Raw genomic sequence first — 6000 nt, forward strand, 5'->3', positions numbered from 1 at the left:
AAACTTGTACACAAATGTTCACAGTAGCACTATCCACAATAGACAAATGATGGAAACAACCCACATGTCCATCGACTGATAAACAGATAAGCAAAATGTGGCACATCCACACAATGAAACATTTGGCTATAGAAAGGAACAAAGTACCTAGTCATGCTACAGTATGGATGAACCTTGAAAACGTTATGTTAAAAGAAGCCAGGTACAAACGACCACCTATTATATGACTCCATTTACATGATGAAATGTCCAGAATAGGCAATTTAGAGAGACAGAAAGTAGATTAGCGGTTACCTAGGGCTTTTGAGGGTAGAGGTAGGGTAACCGCTGAGAGGTATGGGGTTTCCTTTGTGATGATGATTTGTGATGGTGATAAGGGTCCTTCATGACCCTTTACCTCCCCCATTAACCTGGGGGGAGATCATCTTGGTCTCATGGTCACTGCATGTTATTTATTCTCCTATTAGAGAACGCTGGCCCATCAGCCAGAGACCACGCTGACCTGGGTTCCAGGAAAGGAAAATACTACGAGTGATCAAGGAAAGTTAATAAAAGATTAATGACAGACCCTAACTGGTGGGTATGGAGGTGCTCACTGCAAAATTTTTCAACTTTGCTGTATGTTTTTAAATTTTCATTACAATGAAAATTTTATGAATAGGTATTTTGGGCAGATACTCGGTTAAACCAAATTCATAACCTCAGCATGAGAACACAGACAATGAGCTTAGGATGTCCCGTTTGCAGAAAAAACACGCCTAGGCCCGTTCCTACTCTCCACAGGGGTCTACAGGTGACACACCAGGTGACAGGACTGCCTGAAGGAAGGAGAAGCCATGGGACCTCCCTGTGGTAGCACAGGCCTAAGGCCTGTGTAGACAGTCTCCACATAAATACATTCAGCTCTCTGAGTTCAAACCAAGTCAGGAAACGGGCAGAAAGACACCACTGTTTTCATCAACTCAGAATGAATCTAACTGTGGATGCTTGGCCTGACCAAGCAGGCCCCAACCTGGCCACACGCTCCACCAAGAGGCTGATGAACGGTCTTCTTCTGCTGGTAATAAAGGGCAGTGGTTATAAGTGTGTGCTTGGGGTCAGGCAGCTGGGGTTGGCATTCTGGCCCTGTGAATTATGAGCTTGGTGACCTTGGGCAACTTCCTTCATTTTTCTTTTCTTTTTTTTGAGTTGGAGTCTCACTCTGCTGCCCAGTCTTGGGGGCAGTAGCACGTTCACGGCCACTGCAGCCTCCACCTGCTGGGCTCAGGCGATCCTTCCACCTCAGCCTTCCAAGTAACTAAAACTACAGGCATGCGCCACCATACCTGGCTAATTTTTCTTGATTTATTGTAGAGATGAGAACTCGCCAAGTTGGCCAGGCTGGTCTCGCACCCATAGGCTCAGGCAATCCTCTCACCTAGGCCTCTCAAAGTACTGGGATTATAGGCATGAGCCACCGTACCCAGCCTTCCTTCATTTTTCTAAGCCTTAGGTGCATGATCTGCAAAATGTTTTTTTTTTTTTTTTGAGTTGGAGTCTCACTCGGTTGCCCAGACTGGAGTGCAGTGGCCGCTCCCGGCCACCGCAGCCTCACCTGCTGGGCTCCGACAATCCTTCCGTCTCAGCCTTCCGAGTAGCCAGAATTACAGGCGCGCGCTACCACGCCTGGCTGATTTTTTGATTTGGGTAGAGATGAGGTCTCGCTGCCCAGGTGGGTCTCGAACCCGCGGGCTCAGGCAATCCACTCACCTCAGCCTCCCAAAGGCACGGGACTACAGGCTGAGCCACTGAACCCGGCTTTGATCTGCAAAATGAGTTGCTGCCTCCTGGGACTGCTGGGAAGAATACATTAGATGAGTGGTTCTGCATCGGGGTGATTTTGCCCCCCAAGGGACATTTGGCAATATCGAGGAACATCATTATCCATCTAGTGGGTACAGGCCAGGAACATTGCTGAACATCCCACAATGTACAGAACAGACCTCTAAGACAAGCAGTTATCCAGCCAAAAGTTAAAGCACTGAAGTTGAGAAAACCCGATACGGATGGTGCTGGTAACACAAACAGTCGAGGACCTGTAACTGTATGCACTCTCAGTGTAACCATCATCCTCATCCTCACCATCACTGTCATCACCACTGTTAGGCCTGGAGAGAAGCAGCACTCACCTTCCCCCATCTGCCCCTCCACCCTAAACCCACAAACCACATACCAGTTTACTAAAACCTGCCGGCAGCTGCTGAGAAGGGCAGACAAACTTTCCAGCCCATGCTGGATGCAACGCTTTGTCTCCCCACTTCACTGCCACCCCCAACACCCTCCCCAAATTACAGCACCCTTAAAAACCCAAGCCTGCCCCTCCTTGGGTGTGACTCCCTTGGCCCATCTTTCCGGACCAGGGGACCTCGCCCGGGAGTTTCTCCCCCAATAAACGGCCCTTTGTCCCGTGCCTCTTTCGGTATCTTCAAACGTTACAACCACCATCAATCATCACCATCACTGTCATCTCTATCACCACCATTGTCATCATCACCATCATTATCATTATCACCAGCACCATCAACATCATCATCGGGAGGCCTTCCCCTTCCGTATTGTGGGAAATGCCCAGAGGGACTCATTTCTGGACAGGGCAGAAGCCAGTGAACAAAAGGTGTATATACTGGGAAGAGGAACCAGTAGGAAAGGCCACAAGGTCTTCCTGAGAGGGACAAGAGACCACATCAAAACCCACCCCAGGCCGGGCTCGGGGGCTCAGCCTGTAATCTCAGCACTTTGAGAGGCCAAGGCGAGTAGACTGCCTGAGTCCGTGGGTTCAAGACCAACCCGGGCAACTTGGAGAGACCTCGTCTCTACAATAAATCAAAAATTAGCCGGGCGTGGTCGCACACGCCTGTAGTTCCAGCTATTTGGAAGGCTGAGGTGGAAGGACTACCGGAGCCCAGCAGGTCTAGGCTGCGGTGGCCGGAAGCGTGCCACTGTACTCTAGTCTGGGCGACGGAGTGAGACACCACTCAAACAAAACAAAACAAAACAAAACAAAACCCCACCCCAGATCCCATCTCCAAAAGTGCCAGCAGCTGTCAAGAGTAGAGTCACTGCTGTGAGTGACTTCTCCCATCTCTGATTTCTCACTGCCATTGGCAGGACCTCACTCAAACAGCACTGCCTGGGGCTTTATCCTCAGATAATCTGGAAGAGGGAGTAGCTTGGTGAATATGCTTATAGTCAGGCTTGGAGAAAGACACAGCAGCCCAGGAGAGACAGAGGGTGGAAGGAGTGAATAGAAAAGGCAAGAGGCTAACAAGTGGGTGCCTGCTGGAGACGGTGTGCTCCCCATCTGCACACACACCCTAACTGTGCACTGTCAGGATAAGTAGGATTCTAGTGGGCTCTCGATCTCAAAGACTAGGACATAAGGAAACAAGGAAAGCCCCATAGAGAAAGTGAAAGGTAAACCAGGCTCTGTGGCTTAGCCTGTAATCTCATGCTTTTGGGAGGCTGAGGTGAGTGGATTGCCTGAGCCCACGGGTTCGAGACCCGCCTGGGCAGGTGAGACCTCATCTCTACAATAAATCAAAAAATAACCGGGCATGGTATCACGTGCCCAGCAGGTTGAGGCTGCGGTGGCCGGGAGTGGCCACTGCACTCCAGTCTGGGCGACAGAGTGAGACTCCAACTCAAAAAAAAAAAAAAAAAAGAAAGAAAGAAAGTGAAAGGTATGTCGGCTAATTATCAGTTAGAAAAACCAGCACTTATTGAGGGTTCACTATTTGCCAAGGTTGATGCCACATTCTTTATGGAATCATCTCCTTTATCTTTGTTTGTTTGTGAGACAGAGTTTCACTTTGTTGCCCAACCTGGACTGCAGTGGTGCAATCACGGCTCACCACAGCCTCCACTTCCCGGGCTCACGTGATCCTCCTGCATCAGCCTCCCAAGTAGTTGAGACTACAGACGCACATTACCACACCCAGCTAATTTTAATTTGTTGCAGACAGGTCTCACTAATTTGTCCAGGGTGGTCGCGAACTCCTAGGCTCAAGCAATCCTCTTGCCTTGGCCTCCCAAAGTGCTGGGATTACAGGCGTAAACTACTGCCTATAATCCTTTGTTTCCAAGGCAACCCCAAGAGGTAGGTTTTAGCATCATCTTTTTTTTTTTTTTTTTGAGTTGGCATTCTCACCCTGTTGCCCAGGCTGGAGTACAGTGGCACGCTTATGGCCACCACAGCCTTGACCTGCTGGGCTCAGGTGATCCTTCCACCTCAGCCTTCCAAGTAGCTGGAACTACAGGAATGCACCACCATGCCCGGCTAATTTTTTGAGTTATTGCAGAGATGAGGTCTCACTAAGTTGCCCAGGATGGTCTTAAACCCATGGGCTCAGGCAACCCTCTCACCTCAGCCTCCCAAAGTGCTGGGATTATAGGCATGAGCACCGCACCCAGCCCTGCATCACTGTTTTAAAGGAGAGCAAACTGAGATTCAAAGAGGTGAATGACTTACAAAAGCCACAGTTGGTAAATGGCAAAGCCCTAGGATTTGAACTCCAAGCTCAAGCTCTTAACCACAAGGGTGTTCCAACTTTTGGTACTTCCCAGTACTCTGCTACACAGAATTATGTGTGTTTGGGGCCTTTTCCAATCTCAGTCATCCCACAGACACACATAATCTTTTTTCCTGGTCCTTTCAGATGAGTCAGAGACAATGAATAAGATTCTAAATGAGGAAACACTATTTTTTCAAAAAATAAGAAAACAACCCAGCTAAAAGCGGACAAAAGATCTGAACAAGGCTGGGCTTGGTGGCTCACATCTGTAATCTCAGCACTTTAGGAGGCCAAAGCAAGAGGATTGCCTGAGCCCACAGGTTTGTGACCAGCCTGGGCAATTTGGCAAGACCTCGTCTCTACAATAAATACAAAAATTAGCTGAGAGTGGTGGCCTGTGCCTGTAGTCCCCAGCTACTCAGGAGGCTGAGGTGGAAGGATTGCCTGAGCCCAGCAGGTTGAGGCTGCGGTGGCTGTGAGCGTGCCACTGCACTCCAGCCTGGGCAACAGAGACTCTGATTAAAAAAAAAAAAAAATCCGAACACCTCACCAAAGAAAATACACAAATGGCAAACCAGCATAGGAAAAGACGCCCAACATCATATGTCATTAGGGAATTACAAATTTAAACAACATTGAGATCCCAGTTCACACCTACTAGGGTGGCCAAAACCCCAAACACTAACAACACCAAGTGCTGGTGAGTATATGGAGCCACAGAAACTCTCATCCACTGCAAAACGGTACAGCCACCTTGGAAGGCAGTTTCCCACAAAATTGAACATACTCTTACCAAAAACGCAACAATCACACTCCCTGGTATTTATGCAAATGAATTAAGAAATTATACATACCCCCAAACTGGCACACTAACGTTTATTTATGGTAGCTTTATTCATAATTGAGGAAACTTGGAAGCAACCAAGATGTCCTTCCTTAAGTGAATAAACAAAATGTGGTACCATATATCCGTATCATGGGATATAATTCAGCAATAAAACGAACTGGCAAGCCACAAAAAGGCACAGAGGAAACTTAAATGCAAGCTTCTAGGTGAAAGAAGGAAGACTGGGAGGGCAACTACGTTATAGGCCCAATGATGGGCAGGACATCCTGAAAAAGGCAAGACTGTGGAAACAGTAAAAAAGCCCACGGATTTGGGGGAGAGGGGGAGAATGAGTATGCGTGGAGCACTGGGGATGCTGAGGGCAGTGAAATGATTACCCTCCATGACACACATCCTCATGCATTTGTTAAAGACCATAGAAAGTGCAACACCACTAGTGAACCTAAACATAAACTATGAATTTTAGCTAATAATGATGTATCAGTATTGGCTCATCAATTTTAACAAATGCACCACACCAAAGCAAAATGTTAATAATGGCCATTGGGGCCAGGCTCGGTGGCTCAGCCTGTAATCCCAGCACTTTGGGAGGCCGAGGTGAGT

This window comes from Carlito syrichta, unplaced genomic scaffold (genome assembly GCF_000164805.1).
Source record: "Carlito syrichta isolate Samal-C Ts95f unplaced genomic scaffold, Tarsius_syrichta-2.0.1 Scaffold288457, whole genome shotgun sequence".
Classification (NCBI taxonomy): Eukaryota; Metazoa; Chordata; class Mammalia; order Primates; family Tarsiidae; genus Carlito; species Carlito syrichta.